General features: G+C 37.1%; 1 protein-coding gene across 3 annotated transcripts in view; it reads left to right on the top strand.

The window, feature by feature from the left end:
• The window catches only part of MBD5 (methyl-CpG binding domain protein 5), a 151,712-nt gene that overhangs the window by 68,951 nt on the left and 65,710 nt on the right, over window positions 1-17,051 (top strand). For 2 of the 3 annotated variants that reach the window (XM_044242518.1, XM_044242516.1), the window contains exon 2: window positions 9,669-9,842. The exons of the other annotated variant lie outside the window; for it this stretch is intronic. The gene's annotated coding sequence lies outside the window, so the exon portion shown is untranslated. The remainder of the gene's footprint in view (window positions 1-9,668; window positions 9,843-17,051) is intronic. 3 annotated transcript variants of the gene reach the window in all.

The following is a 17,051-nucleotide window of genomic DNA, read 5'->3' as shown; positions in this document are numbered from 1 at the left end:
TTTTCAGCATCTATTGAGAGTATCATGGTTCTTGTTCTTTCTTTTTTTAATGTGTTGTATCAGATTCACTGATTTGCAGTTGTTGAACCAACCTTGCAGCCCTGGAATAAATCCTACGTGGTCGTGGTGAATAATCCTTTTAATGTACTGTTGAATCCTATTGGCTAGTATTTTGGTGAGAATTTTCACATCTGTGTTTATCAAGGATATTGGTCTGTAAGTCTCTTTTTTGATGGGGTCTTTGTCTGGTTTTGGGATCAAGGTGATGCTGGCTTCATAAAATGAGTTTGGAAGTTTTCCTTCCTTTTCTATTTTTTGGAACAATTTCAGAAGAATACGTATTAATTCCTCTTTAAATGTTTGATAGTATTCCCCTGGGAAGCCATTTGGCCCTGGGCTCTCGTTTGTTGAGAGATTTTTTATGACTCCTTGAATCTCCTTACTGGTTATAGGTCTGTTCAGGTTTTCTGTTTTTCCTTGGTTCAGTTTTGGTAGTTTATACATCTCTAGGAATGCATCCATTTCTTCCAGATTGTCAAATTTGCTGGCATATAGTTCCTCATGATATGTTCTTATAATTGTATTTCTTTGCTTTTGGTTGTGATCTCTCCTCTTTCATTCATGATTTTATTAATTTGGGTCCTTTCTCTTTTCTTTTTGGTAAATCTGGCCAGGGGTTTATCAATCTTATTAATTCTTTCAATGAACCAGCTTCTAGTTTCATTGATTTGTTCTACTGGTTGTGTTTTTGTTGTTGTTTTGTTTTTTGTTTCTATTTCACTGATTTCTGCTTAATAATCTTTATTATTTCTCTTCTCCTGCTGGGTTTAGGCTTTCTTTGCTGTTCTTTCTCCAGCTCCTTTAGGTGTAGGGTGAGGTTGTGTTCTTTAGACCTTTCTTGTTTCTTGAGAAAGCCTTATATCGCTATATACTTTCCTCTCAGGACTGCCTTTGCTGTGTCCCACAGATTTTGAACAGTTGTGTTTTCATTTTCATTTGTTTCCATTAATTTTTTCAATTCTTCATTAATGTCCTGGTTGAACCATTCATTCTTTAGTAGTATGCCCTTTAGCCTCCATGTATTTGAGTTCTTTCCAGTTTTCCTCTTGTGATTGAGTTCTAGCTTCAGAGCACTGTGGTCTGAAAATATGCAGGGAATGAGCCCAATCTTTTGGTACCAGTTGATACCTGATTTGTTACCCAGGATGTGATCTATTCTGGAGAATGTTCCACATGCACTAGAGAAGAATGTGTGTTCTGCTGTTTTGGGATGGAATGTTCTCAGTATATCTGTGATGTCCATCTCATCCAGTGTGTCATTTAAGGCCTTTATTTCCTTGTTGATCTTTTGCTTGGATGATCTGTCCATTTCAGTGAGGGGCGTGTTAAATTCCCCTACTATTATTCCATTAGTGTTGCTGTGTTTCTTTCATTTTGATATTAATTGGTTTATATAGTTGGCTGTTCCCCTGTTAGGGGCATAGATATTTAAAATTATTAGATCTTCTTGTTGGACAGACCCTTTGAGTATGATATAGTGTCCTTCCTCATCTCTTATTATAGTCTTTGGCTTAAAATCTAATTTATCTTATATAAGGATTGCCACCCCAGCTTTCTTCTGATGTCCATTAGCATGGTAATTTGTTTTCCACCCCCTCACTTTACATCTGGAGGTGTCCTTGGGTCTAAAATGAGTTTCTTGTAGATAGAATATTGATGGGTTTTGTTTTTTTATCCATTCTGATACCCTGTGTCTTTTGATTGAGGCATTTAGCCCATTTACATTCAGGGTAACTACTGAAAGATATGAATTTAGTGCCATTGTATTGCCTGTAAGGTGACTGTTACTGTATATTGTCTCTGTTCCTTTCTGGTCTGCTACTTTTAGGCTCTCTCTTTGTTTAGAGGACCACTTTCAATATTTCCTGTAGAACTGGTTTGGTGTTTACAAATTCTTTTAGTTTTTGTTTGTCCTGGAAGCTTTTTATCTCTCCTTCTATTTTCAATGATAGCCTAGCTGGATATAGTATTCTTGCCTGCATATTTTTCTCACTTATTCCTCTGAATATATCATGCCAGTTCTTTCTGGCCTGCCAGGTCTCTGTGGATAAGTCTGCTGTCGATCTAATCATTTTACCATTGTATGTTACAGACTTCTAGTCCCGAGCTGCTCTCAGGATTTTCTCTTTGTCACTAAGACTTGTAAGTTTTACTATTAGATGACAGGGTATGAACCTTTTTTTCTTGATTTTTAGGGGGTTCTCTGTGCCTCCTGGATTTGATGCTTGCTCCCTTTGCCATATTAGGAAAATTCTCTACTATAATTCACTCCAATATACCTTCTACCTCCCCCCCTTTCTTCTCCTTCTGGAATCACAATTATTCTAATATGGTTTCGTTTTATGGTATCACTTATCTCTTGAATTCTCCCCTCGTGGTCCAGTAGTTGTTTGTCTTTCTTTTGCTCAGCTGCTTTATTCTCCATCATTTGGTCTTCTATATCACTAATTCTCTCTTCTGCTTCATTTATCTTTGCAGTAAGAGTCTCTATTCTTGATTGCACCTTATTAATACCTCTTTTGATTTCATCTTGGTTAGATTTATTTCTTTTATTTCTCCAGAAAGGGATTTTATTCTTCCATACAGTGTTTCTCTAATATCTTCCATGCATTTTTCGAGCCCAGCTAGCACCTTGAGAATCGTCATTCTGAACTCTAGATCAGAATGTCTGTATTGATTAGGCCCCTAGCCTTCAGTACTGCCTCTTGTTCTTTTTTTTTTTTTTTTTTTTTTGTGGTGAGTTTGTGTGCCCTGTCATTTTATCCAGATAAGAATATATGAATGAGAGAATAAAATACTAAAAGGGTAGCAAATACCCCAGAAAAATGTATGCTAACCAAATCACAAGAGATCCCCAAATTGGGGGGAGAAGAAAGGGGGTAAAAAAATTAAAACCAATTTAAAATACACACACATATTAGACTGGTGAATAGAACAGAGCCACCTACCCACCCACTTGATTTTGGGTGTATTTTGGTCTCTTAGAAGAAACTACCTCCCAAAATTTTAAAGAAAGAAAAACTTATATATATACAAAAATAAGGGTAAACACGATGAAGGGATAGAATATAACTATAAAGATGAGAATTTTTTTAAAATTTCTAAAAAAAGGAATTGATAAGATAAGTTGGTTGGAAAATGAAAGAAAAAGAAAGTGGAGAGAATTTGCTCAGGCTGGAGACTGGAACAAAGCCCTATGCTGGATTTAGGGTATATTTTGATCTATTAGAAGAAATTGTATCCCAAAAATTTTTAGAAGAAAAAACCCTATATGTGTTAAAAAAATTAAGTTAGATACAACGAAGGATAAAATATGACTATACTAATGAAAGTTTAAAAAGATTTTTTTAAGAAAGGTATTCTTAAGGTAGACTAGTTTTAAAAAAAAACATTAAAAGAGGAATGAGGAAAAGCTTAAAAAACTAGAATAAGAAAAAAATAAAATTAAAGAAATTTAATTAACCTTGCAAGACTAAAGAATCATGGGGAGAAAGCCATGAATTCCATGCTTTGCTTTCCCCTCCTCTGGAATCCTGCTGTTCTCCTTGATCAGTGAACTTGGTCTTGGCTGAATGTTCTTGCTGATCTTTTGGAAGAGGAGCCTGGTGTAGTGATTCTCAAATGACTTTGCCCGAGGCAGAATTGTGCCACCCTTGCCAGGGGCCACGCTAAGTAATCTGCTTGGGTTCACGCTCAGGAGCTTTTGTTCCCTGAATGCTTTCCATAGAGCTATGGAGGACGGAAATGAAAATGGCAGCCTGCCAATCTCTGGACCGGAGGAGCTGAGAACTCGGGGCCCCACTCTTCTGTGCAGCCTCGGAGAAAAGCGGTCAGTCACTCCCATCTCTCTGGTCCCTGGCCGTGCTCCAGGCTCACCCAGCCTGTGACTGAGCATTTCTGCCTCTGGCTCACAGCTGCTTTTGAAGTCTCCAAACCCAGCAGATTCCTGCCATGTTGCTCTTCCAATGGAAAGGGGGGTCTCCCCAGATCGGCCACTTGTGTGGTCCCTGCTCAAAGAGCAGTGGTCTGGCTCTGCCATGGATCACAGTTCAAAGTAACCCCAAGCTGAGAGTTCACTCCTCAGCTCCGTCTCTGTAGTTGGCTTTCCCACTCTGATACCTGCGAGCTCTGCTGCACTCAGACACCTCCGATCCTTCTGTGACCCTGCAGGACCCGAGACCATACTGTCCCCATGAGGGTTCCACCCCCACTTAGCCTCCTGAGCGATATCCCTCAGTGGAGCAGACTTGTTAAAGTTCCAATTTTGTAGTCTGTTGCTCCACCACTTGCTGGCAGCTGGCCCCTCCCCCCGTGGCCTATATTCCCATTGCTTCGGATTCACTTCTCTGCACGTCCTACCTTTCAGAAAATGGTCAATTTTCTGGTTCTAGAATTGCTGCTCTTCTTCTCTTCAATCTCCTGTTGGGTTTGTAGGTGTTCGGAATGGTTTGGTAACTATCTAGCTGAACTGCTGCGACCAGATGTCTTCTCAGTCTGCTACTCCTCCACCATCTTGACTCTCTCACCAGCTTCTAGACCATTTTAATTGCAGAGATCTTTATGTTGCTAAAGCCAAATTAACTATTTAAAAAAAAGGGGGGGGGGCGCCTGGGTGGCTCAGTGGGTTAAGCCGCTGCCTTCGGCTCAGGTCATGGTCTCAGGGTCCTGGGATCGAGTCCCGCATCGGGCTCTCTGCTCAGCAGGGAGCCTGCTTCCCTCTCTCTCTCTCTGCCTGCCTCTCCGTCTACTTGTGATTTCTCTCTGTCCAATAAATAAATAAAATCTTTTTAAAAAAAAAAAGTTGCCTTTGGCAATAGCTTTTCTGTGGTAACCAGAATTGTTTCCATATTAGAAAGCCAAAACAAATACATAAATGACACTTTTGAAGATTATTTAAAATTGCAACTCTCACCCATATGTCTTGACTTCGTACTTTTTACTAATCAAAATAGTGCCTTATTTTTATTGATGGATTTTAATAAGTAGTGTTATGATTTGGTCTTACACAATGAATAATTATTACCAGTAAGTCTATTTTTTCTGTTTTATATATTACAGATTCCATTTAGATTTCATTAGATAAAAGAGACCTACACCTAAAATAATTTGAAAAATACTGATCTAGTCCAAGTCATTAATTTTACAAATTGAAAAATTAAAGTTAAGGTTAACTTATATAGAGCTAGAAACTGGTGCAGCCACTCTGGAAAATAATATGGAGGTTCCTCAAAAAGTTGAAAATAGAGCTACCCCTACAAGCCAGCAATTGCACTACTGGGTACTTACCCTAAAGATACAAATGTAGCGATCTGAAGGGACATGTGCACCCAAATGTTTATAGCAGCAATGTCCACAATAGCCAAACTATGGAAAGAACCTGGATGTCCATCAACAAATGAAAGGATAAAGATGTTGTATACACACACGCACACACACGCATGCGCATGCGCACACACACACATATATGATGTAATACGATGCAGCTATCAAAAAAACACCATGAAATCTTACTATTTGCAACAACATGGATGGAACTAGAGGGTATTAGGCTAAGTGAAATAAGTCAATCAGAGGAAGACAATTATTTTATGATCTCTCTGATATGAGGAATTTGAGAGGCAGGGCGGGGGTTCATGGGGGGAATGGAGGGAAAAATGAAACACAATGGGACCAAGGAGGGAGACAAACTATAAGAGACTCTTAATGTCAGGAAACAAACTGAGGGTTGCTAGAGGAAAGGGAAGGATAGCATGGCTGGGTTATGGACATTGGGGAGGGTATGTGCTATGGTGAGTGCTGTGAATTGTATAAGACTGATGATTCACAGACCTGTACCCCTGAAACAAATAATATATGTTAATAAAAATATTATATAGAGCTAGAAAATTTCAGATTCCACATTTCCTAACCATTAGCTCACTATTCTATTATTTGTTACCTCATCTCTGAGTTCCTATAGTACATTTATTTTATGCCATGGCATTTAGTTTGTACGCAAACATTCATTTCATTTACTCAAAAAGTTATTCTCTGTGCCAGGCACTCTTGTAGGCACTGCAGACAGCCCCCAAATTTAGAAATTATACTGAAAATAGGATAAGAGAAAAGTAGATTCTGTTCAGACTCCATTTGATTTTGGTTGAATACACACCTACAATTAGCCACCTATATATATATTACTGGGTGGTTTTAACATATTACTTACAAGAACTTTACTATTTTATTATTATATTTAAGGGAGTAAAAAATTTCTTTAGCGTTTTGAAAGGTGAGAAAAACAAATAATTCAACTCGAAGCACATTGTTTGCATACCATGTACCTGGTAATGTGTTTGGCAACCTCAAAAACAAAGCTATATGCAACAAGGAATGCGTGTGCATAAAACATTGTGGTCGGCATGCAATTAGCACTGTAGAATGAGAGAGGAATGAATAAGTAACTCTGAGCAGGAGTCTAGATGGGACTTTATGGAGGAGTTAACCCTAGAGTTTAAAGAGCACAAGGTTGCTTTAAGAATGCAGAAGGAAGGGGCACTCTGATGGCTCAGTTGGTTGAGCATCTGCCTGCCGTTGGCTCAGGTCAGACCTCAGGGTTCTGGGATGGAGCCCCGCTTCAGACTCCCTGCTCTGCTCCCTCTCCCTTTGCCTACTTGTGCTGTCTCTCTCTCTCTCTCTCTCTCTCTCTAAAATAAATAAAATCTTAAAAAGAAAAAAAAATACAGAAAGAAATCTTAAGTCCAGAGAACAACACGTGCATAGGCATGAAACTGTGAACAGTCCTGGCATTTCCATGAAAGTTTAATGCAGCAAACTACTAGGGTGTCTTGGGAGGAGTGCTCAGTAAGCATCTTCAGATATTATTAGGTTGAAGAATGGAAATAATGAAATGTGAGACCTTCTTATTTTGCACCTGGGTATTCCTCGTGCATCTACCTATTTCTCTTCCTAGGTGTTAAATTCTTTGAGGACGTCGATGGTATTCTGTACTTTGCAATCTGACAGTGACACGTGCAGTGCTAAGCATGACAAGGACTCGGTACATGCTTGCTGATTAATTATGTTCATCGTTCACTCGACAAATATTTTTGACTTCAGTATGTGTAAGGTTCCATACTTTGTGCTATGAGAAATTTTTTAAAAAGTTGTAAGACAGTCAGCTTTCAAGGAGTCTTGAACCTACAGCAAAAAATTATAAGGATTTTTTTCTGTTGTGATGACTTATATGGTCATGTGCTCACAGAGCCTATGCTCTTGTCAGAGGAAATCACAAGATGGTAAATGTTAAAAATGTAGAGGAAATAACAATAGGCTAAATGTAAAATGGGGTAAACACTAAGGAGAAAAACAATAAAATAGGAAAGGGGGATATAAATTACCAGAGAGGAAAAGAGAAAGTAATTTAATTTCTCTTGCCTCCATATCCTTAATTCTAGAAAAGAAAAAATAATAATGTTTATTTATAGGGTTGTGATAAGGATTAAACAAGTTAATATATTTATGTGTAAAATGTTCAGTGCTGTTCCCAGAAGATGGTAGGAAGTCAGCTAATATTGTTCATACATTTGTCTTGAATAGCTTTAGAATAGTAGTCACCTTATTTTCATCACTTATGAACTTCTTTTATTGAAGGATATACTTCCAAATGGTTTTGAACTACTTTATCTACAGCCTAAAACTCCCTCATCCATATCTTGATCATTTTAGCTTCTGTTTCCAATGCACTCACATCTAAAAATACTTTCTTATTGAAGCGAATCATTGTATTTTGATAGTATTTCTTCTAGAAAACAGTATCTGCTTATCTGGATGTCAGGTCACTGTTTTCTGTTTCAGGCATGAGGCAGGCATCCAGACCTTCCTGCACAAAATATTCATTAATGCTTCATCACTTAGCCCATCTCAAGGTTAAAAGGTCTGACAAAATGAGACCTTTATGCTTGCTTACCAGCTTAAAAATATATATCCAATATTGGAATTGTTATCAGACAGAAACATTAAAATCTTCAATATGACTCTTTTGGAACTAAGATCATTTGCACGGATGAGATGAAGTTTGAGGTCTCCTACTAACCTTTCTTTGTCTAACTTCAGTGCATCTTTAAATGTATCCTGTGTATCCCTTTCTCTGATCCCTGAAAACTAGACTAGCTCGCACTTTGTGCTCCTTTAGCACTCCACATTTAGCCCTATTATAGCCAGTGTCATTCAGTATTGTAATTACCTGTTTCCCTAATTGCCTTACTCCCTGCCCTCCACCTCCCAGTCATGTATGCTCTTTATGTTCAGTTCCTTGATATCCATTACTGTGCTTCACGTGTAGTTGATGCCCAGTAAATAGTTAAAACACTCAACCTAATGTCTGGAGTGCCTTTAATATATCAGGACTACGGGGACATAGTTATTTAATCTTGGTTCCATATTCCTTAGCTGCTGCTTTGTCCCGCCTGGCGGCTTTCTGAGGAACAGCAATGTTCAAGCATATGTACACCATGTCCTATACACATTCCCCTGTCCTGCTTTGGCCTAAAACCAAAAGCAAAAAAAGAACAAGTAGGCTGGCTCTCAGGAAATACACAAAGATGGAGGAGTATCCTGTGTCGTAATTATGGTCCAGCATTTGGTCCTTACTCTTCCAATTAGAAGAAAAAGTTGAGGGTACATGGCTGGCTCAGTCAATAGATACACAACTCTTGATCTCAAAGTCATGAGTTCAAGCCTTATGTTGGACATAGAGATTACTCTAAAAAATAAAGAAAATCAAGAAAAAAATTATTTGCCATTGCTCTCATGGGTGATGGGACTTCTTAGGGTCTGATACAGATCACCTGTATTTGTAAGAAATTAATTTATAAGCCAAATGTAAGCCATTTATCTGTTTATTTGCTTTCATTGACTGAAATACTTATACCAAATATCCAAATTATGAACTTGATGATATCAAAGCACCTACGAAATCCAACAAAAATCAGAAGGTTGTTCATTAGCTATGGAAAGAGAACAAAATGAGCTACACTGTCCCAAGGATTATTTTGCCCGGACTGAGAAAGAACCTTGTCAATGTCTCCTTGATGGCTAGGAGAAAATAGAGTAAGGGGTGATAAGGTCTCAAATACACTTTTGAAAGTCCTTATGATTTTTTTTCCTATTTGCTGAAAGGAAACAATGTTAAAAGTCGAGGAATGGCATTTTACAACTCAATAATGGTAATGTACAATTTGCTTCCATAAAATTCTTTGATCCCAAGATGAGTTCTTAAGATAATGCTAATGTGGTGTTACTGATGATGGGGCTATGAAAGAAGGGGTGATAGAAGATTGAAGTTGGGTGAGAATTCTGTGTAACCTCTACCTCCTCCAACTCAAAAATCACCATGGTTTCAGTCATCTCAATTTTATCAAGAAAATTAACTGTTTGCTCATGGTTTTAGCTGCTTTACCAGCTCTTCACGTACTAATGCATGATGATCCACTGAGTTCATTCTCCACCACTGTGAAGAAACTATGAAGTGTAGGTTAAGTGGTTGTTTAAAAAAAAAAAAAAAGTTGTACTTCTTGTCAGAGGCTACAGTGAGTCCTTCAAGCCTTATCTCAAGGTCCTTTCTATTCCAGAGATTGGAAACCCAAGTGCCTACAGAGGCCAGGCTGATGGGAATGAAGCAGGAACCCACTGCACTGAACTGGAGAGCCAAGTCCTTTCTGAAGGAGCAGCCACTGCTCCGTTCCAGATAATTGTTGAAAGGCAGGAATGTTGACCTAGTATTACCACATTGTCCAGTTTCTCAGGTAAAGTAGGAAATGCAAATTTTCATATGAAATCCTTTAATTTAAATATAGTCAACTAATTTTACTATTAGTCTCAAACTGTGTACATGCCAAACACTTCTGCAAGTGGGATTTGGCCCAGAGTCGTCTCGTTTGTAACTTAGTCTTGTATTTTGTTTAACTGTTTGTTAAATTAGAGACTTCATTTTCTACAGGTTTTGTTATTTTTTCTTCAGCATGTTCTCTAAGACACTCTATACCTGGTTTTATGATACTGAAACTGCCTTCCTCTGCAACCTGAATACTTGTGCATAAGTTTTCTTTGGCTGCTACATTTCCTCTGCCTCCCTCAGCATTCCAGTTAGCAGTCCAATGCTAAGTGGAGTTTCCTTGAGACACTTTTCAAAAGACACCACAAAACATCTGTAGGTATTACTACTCATTCATTTTGTTCCTGATGTGTGAGCTATATAAACACAGTAAAAGTTCAGTTATTTCATGGGACCGAGGGATTATATGCTTTGGACTCCTGTTTTTGGAATCCACACAGAGATAATATTCCTCCTCTTCCTTCTTGAAAGACCTTATTGAACAACTAGACTATAGTTATCTTTTACATTTAATTACACTTGTTGGAAGCATTGATTGGACCTGAGTGTTCCTAGATATTGGTGCATATTTAGAGACAGTATCTTTGGGTGGGTTTCTACAATGGCTGAGGAGTCTTCTTATTCCCTCCTTGAGTAAACTGATTTTCAAGGTTACTAGTGGGCACCATTACCTCTCTACAGAACTGATTACTCCAAGTAGTAACTGGGTATCTATTGCCAGATGAATTGAAGAGTGCTAAACACTTGTATGTAAAAGAGTATATAAATATGAGTTGTTTAAATATGTTATACAACCCCAAAGGGGCATAATTCATAATTGTCTCATTCTTTTTTTAACACAGATTTCTTTAATTAATTTTAAATTGAAGTATGACTGATATACAATATCCTGTTACTTTCAGGTGTACATCATAGTGATTAAATATTTTTCTACCTTACAAAATGATCCCTATGATAAATCTAGTTAGCACCTGTCCCTATACGAAGTTATTGCAACATTACTGACTGCATTCCCTATGCTGTACATTACATACTCATGACTTACTTATTTTATAACTGGAAGGTTTTACCTCTTAATCTCCTTCATTATTTTGCCTACCCTCCAAGCCCTCTCCCTTCTAGTAACAAAAGGTTTGTTTCCTGTATCTACAAGTCTGGTTTTTTTTTTCAATTTATTTATTTTCAGAAAAACATTATTCATTATTTTTTCACCACACCCAGTGCGCCATGCAAGCCGTGCCCTCTATAATACCCACCACCTGGTACCCTAACCTCCCACCCCCCCACCACTTCAAACCCCTCAGATTGTTTTTCAGAGTCCATAGTTTCTCATGGTTCACCTCCCCTTCCAATTTACCCAAATTCCCTACTCCTCTCTAATGCCGCTTGTCCTCCATGCTATTTGTTATGCTCCACAAATAAGTGAAACCATATGATAATTGACTCTCTCTGCTTGACTTATTTCACCCAGCATAATCTCTTACAAGTCTGTTTTTGTTTCATTTTGTTTGTTCATTTGTTTCTTTAGATTCCGTAAGTAAGTGAAATCCGGTAGTATTTGTCTTTCATTATCTGACTTACTTCACTTGGCATAATAACCTCTAGGTCCATTCATGTTGTCACAAATGGCAAGTTTCATTCTTCTTTGTGACTGAGTATATTCCGTCGTGTATATATGTACCACATCTTCTGTATTCATTCATCCATTAATGCATGCTTAGATTGCTTCTGTATCTTAGCTATTGTAAATAATTCTGCAAAGAACATAGGGGTGCATATATCTCTTCAAATTGATGTTTTTATAATTGTCTCATTATTAGTATAGTGTTGGGGGAAAAAATTGATATACATCATTTCTCAACAATGATTTGGCCTGTATATATTGAGTTGTTCCTAAAGTAGCCACAATACCAGTAATGTACAGATAAAATGTAAAAGTTACTCCTTTAACTTCTTTAGTCTACTCTACAATAGTTTATGTAAATGCAGACAAGTATTTTTTTCTAAGTATTCTCTAAGAGAAACTTCACTATACTACAGAAAAACGAAAATAGCAAACTCTGCTGGTGGCTAATGCAGAAAGAAATCATAAATAATTTTTCCCTCAGCAGTGTAGTGAGTTTATCAGTTAATTTATAGATGTGCTGGTATAACTTATTATTATACTTTAAACAGTCCTCTTTTTTTTTTCAGAATACATATTTGGGAGCTAGTGATTGTATACTTTTTAACTTTTAAGAAAGTAAAATGGGGGCACATGGGTGGCTCAGCCAGTTAAGGCTCCAACTCTTGGTTTTGGCTCAGGTCCTGATCTCAGGTTCATGAGATGAGCCCAACCTTGGCATCTGCACAATCTCTTCTTGAGATTCTCTGCCTTTCCCCATCCATTAGCCCCTCCCCCTACTTGCATACTCTCTCTCTCCCTCTCTCTCAAATAAATAAATAAAAGAATGTATAATAAGAATTTTTTACATATGTATACCGACCCTCACTTTCCACTTCCTTGAATATTTTTATATTTATTTATTTATTTATTTGAGAGAGAGAGAGAGAGAGAGAGAGACTGCATGAGCATGGGGGGCAGAGGGAAAGGGAGAGAGAGAGAATCTTAAGAAAGTTTCACCCCCAGTGCCGAACCCAGTGCCAGGCTCGATCTTACAACCCTGAGATCATTATCTGGGCCAAGATCTAGAACTGAGGTGCCCTTAAATATTTTTAAAAGCACAAGGGGAAGCTTTAACTTTTCCCAATTGCTCTTTCTTTGCAGTCATGCAGAATGGTAAGGGTAAAAAGAAAGCTTAGTTATGTGCAGTAATATATGTGAAATACTGGACATTATAAGGAGGAATTGCAAGGAGTACCCAGTTTAGACTTGGAAAACCAACTAATGGTTGGAGAAACCTGGGAAGGCCTCTCTGAGGAAGTGACATTTAAATCAAGAGAAATAGAAGTTGCTTTAATGAACAAGAATGTAGGGATGGGAGATATATTCCAAGCAGAAAATTAAGAGTGATACTCTGAAGCATTTTAGAACCAATCAAAGGGATAATCTTAATTTTTTTTCTAGTATTTAGAACATCCAGGTTAATGTAGGATTTTGTATATTTTTCTCTACTTGGCTAAAACAGAAAGAAAAAAAATAGCATAATACTAGGCACAAAGCTTGTGACTATTTCCAAAAAATGTTTCCCTAATGCTTTTAAAGATTAGGAAAACATTACTTGGCTGATCTATGGATATAATATTTAGTTTTTTGGAAATAATATTTTTCTTGATTGAAAAGTCAATACATTTTTGGTATGGAAAATTCTGAAAATACAGAAAAGCAATGAAGAAAATAAAAATCATTCATATTCCTACTAGCTAGAGACAACCAGTGAGAGGGCAGTGCTGCTGTATTCCACATCTACATATGTAGCAGCATTTTTGTAAATGAAGATTTGTAGTATTTTTTTTCACCTGACAATATCATGGATCTTTTACAGTGCTATTAAGTTTTCCATAACGTGATTTTAATAGCTATGCATAAATAATAATTTAGCTACTCACTGTGTGCTGGCCACTGGTTTAAGACTCTTTTTTTTTTTTTAAGATTTCATTTATTTATTTGACAGACAGAGATCACAAGTAGTCAGAGAGGCAGGCAGAAAGAGAGGGGGAGGCAGGCTCCCCTCTGAGCAGAGAGTCTGATGCAGGACTCGAGCCCAGGACCCTGGGATCATGACCTGAGCTGAAGGCAGAGGCTTAACCCACTGAGCCACCCAGGCACCCCTGGTTTAAGACTTTTAGCTTGTATCCACAGAACAATTCTATACGGCTATAATCTCTGTTTTATAAAGGAAAGAAATTTTAAAACTTGCCCAAGGTCACAAGCTAGTAAAGGGTAGAGCTACAAAGCTGCTCAATACAATAATTAATTTACATAAAACCCTATTTTTAGGTTTACGGGTTGTTTTCTGTATAATTTTTGGCTATCTGAAAAAATAGTCATGATTTTGTGGGTTGGCAGCGTAGGTTGGGTTCAGCTGGGCCAGCTCATCCCTGGTCCACATGGTGTTGACTGGATTCCCATGTCTTAGCCAGCTGTTTTGACTGGACTAGCTGGGCTTGTCTCTCCTCACCTGGATTCCCATTCTTAAGCAGCCTGGTTCAGGTTGTTCTTGGGACAGTGACATTCCAAGAAGCAAGGGTGGAAGATGCAAGGTTTAGACTCAGCACTTGAGTCTATCACATCTATCACATTCCACTGGTCAGAGCAAGTTGCAAGGCCAGACTAGATTCAAAGTGCAGAGTAATAAATCCTACTTCCGGATAAAAGGAGCTACAAAGTATTTCAGGCCAATAGCAGTCTACTATACTCAACATTTTGCTCTCTGAGGACTTCTGTGTGACTAGAGTGTATAAGTTGCATTGGCAGCTAGAAATGGATATAAATAATTCCCCTAACCATAGATGGGCATAGGCCAAGATGCCTGTTACCTTGACTTTAAGAACTGGCCTCCTTCTGAGGAACCTATTCCCATACCTTCCGAGTTTGTGAAAAAATGTAACCTTCCTATGTAAATACGATCCCTCATGTATAGGTTGTGAACGTTTACACTTTTCTGCCCTAACAGGGCAAAGACATTGGGAACTGGAGAGCTTCAGTAATCAGGGCAGGAAAGATGTGCTTATGGTACCCTAACACAACTATATGAAACAAATGTAAATGTGCTGAGGGTAGTTTGGGGTAAGTAGAGCCTGATAGTAGAACCTGATAGAGCCTTACATTGGATGCATATGAGAAGTATGTTTTAGAAAAGTGGCTATACAATGAAGATAAGAACCAAATGACAAAACGAACCAGAATGAATATAGGGATAATCTAAGGGGAAGTTTTTTTAAAAATGAAAAAAGATGTAACTGCAAGATAAGTGTGCTCATAAATAAAAATGCATATAGCTTGAATAAATAGGTGAAAGGTGAAACAGATGGGGAGGTTGGATGGAAGGGCTGGCTAAGTACTGTGAAGGAGCTGTTTGAATAATTGATAGGAGGGTGAAAGGTAATTGGAAAGGAGAAACGTGATTGAGGGTTGTTCTAACAGCATAATTTAACTAATAATGATGTAACGATTATGATTATATCCATTTTTACCCAATCAAATGATAATAATGTTGTAGCCACTCAGACATTACTCTCCAAAATGCTAATGCTGATGTTATTTTTTTAATCCAATCATATCTGTTGTGGTGTTTACATAATTATTTCGAAATTTAAGTATAGAGGTAGGTTTTATGTGAGATTTGTTCCCAGTTGGAGAACATGAGGCATTCACTTGCAAATGTTGGAATCGAATAGACTTCTTAATTAACTTTAAATATTTCAAGGACTAAGATGATAACCATAGCATAGAGTGTATAAATGATGGCTTAGAATTATATAATGTATGAAATATTGGTATTTTACCTGATTTACATAGTCTTACCTTGATAAATCAGCAGTTCATCTGGTATTCATTCTATCCTACTACACATCCAAGGAACTCCACTGGGTACAAGATCAATGTGTGATGTCATTTTAAATGTTTTAATAGAATTTACTCATGATATTATATGACTCAAAAATCAACTTATTATTTTACCATTAGTCAAGTTTATGTGACATAATTCAGAAGAAATTATAATGTTTGATGTTATTGGAAAAATTTATGAAGAATAGCTACTTATCAATTTTCATGATGTCATAATCTGATAGTCTTCATGATGTTTCGAGAATACTTTTAAAATATACATTCAATACTGCATTAAGTAGTGAGTGTATTCTTAGGTTGACAAGAATGTCAGCAAAGCAAATGAAGAAAAAGGTCTATTGCATTAATTAGCATCCTATTGAAATACAAGTTTAATTTTTATATTGTTGGATTCATTTAATGGTTTCTTTATTAATCCAATTAAATGTATATATAAACTGCTTCATAAATAAAACTGATATACTTTACAAATAAAGCACAAAGTCAGTCTGTTAATTTTCTTAGAAGCCCTATCATACTTTCTACACAGAAATCATCACTCAGAGATTATGAGATCCTCAGGGACAGATCTAGAGCAAAACATCTTTTGTATATTTTGTCAACTTTAATACTCATTGGCTTCTATTGGCTTCTTTTAAAAACCTCTCTTTCATTTTAGATGCATATATTGCTAAAAAATCTTTATAAGCCTCCATGGCAAAAATCAGAATATAAAACTATGTTGATTCATTAGAATATGCATAGTCTTCAGGAAGCACTTAAGCGCCTACTCCAGGCCAGGCACTACCAGGAACTGGGAATATAAGAAGGACCTAGAGAGACTCGTCCATGCTGTGAGGGAGTTTACATTCCACTGGGAAGAGATAGCTGGTGAACAAACAAATAAATGATAACAAACAGATGGATGACAGGAGGTATCAGTGACTTAAAGTCTGAGAGATTACCTGTGGTTTATAGTGTAGTGTCTTCCAGGACGTGACATCTAATTTGAATTCCAGATGGTCAGAAGAAGCCAATGCAAAGAAGTAAATCAAGCCACTAAATTCAATTCACCAAAAGCCCATTCTCAGACTAATTTATATATTGAAAGGAAGTAGGAAAATGAAAATGTTGGTAGAATTGTGGTACATCTCCTCAGAACATACACATACACACACACACCACTTTTTGAATTATATTATTGTTGCTGCCAAAACTGTGAAAAAAACTTAAATTCTGTCCTAAGTGTAAGATCTATTCCTGATTCTGAGTGTTAGTGAGATGGAGGTAACTTTCATACCACTCTTTCTTTTCTGTTTTGACCTATGTCTATTAGGCTTACACCAGGCCATATAAACAAGGTAATAATGGAATTTCCAGGGAAGATGAAGGAAAAATGTTGTAGATATGTAGTTTTTTATGTTAAATTAAGAAAAGAAGAAAAACTAATGTTTTTATACTATAAACTCTAAAAATAAATCTTGACTAAATCTTGAATGATGAGTCTATATAAGTGATAAACTTACCAGAATCTTAGAGGCAAAGAGAAGATTTTCATAAATAGCAGAAGAGGATATACATGGGTTTCAAAAGTTTGAGAACCATGGCCTGAAGTGCTTTCCCAAAACT

Source organism: Neovison vison, chromosome 3 (genome assembly GCF_020171115.1).
Source record: "Neovison vison isolate M4711 chromosome 3, ASM_NN_V1, whole genome shotgun sequence".
NCBI classification, from domain to species: domain Eukaryota; kingdom Metazoa; phylum Chordata; class Mammalia; order Carnivora; family Mustelidae; genus Neogale; species Neogale vison.
Note: the sequence above shows the minus strand (reverse complement) of the source record. Positions and strands in the feature narration are given on the sequence as shown.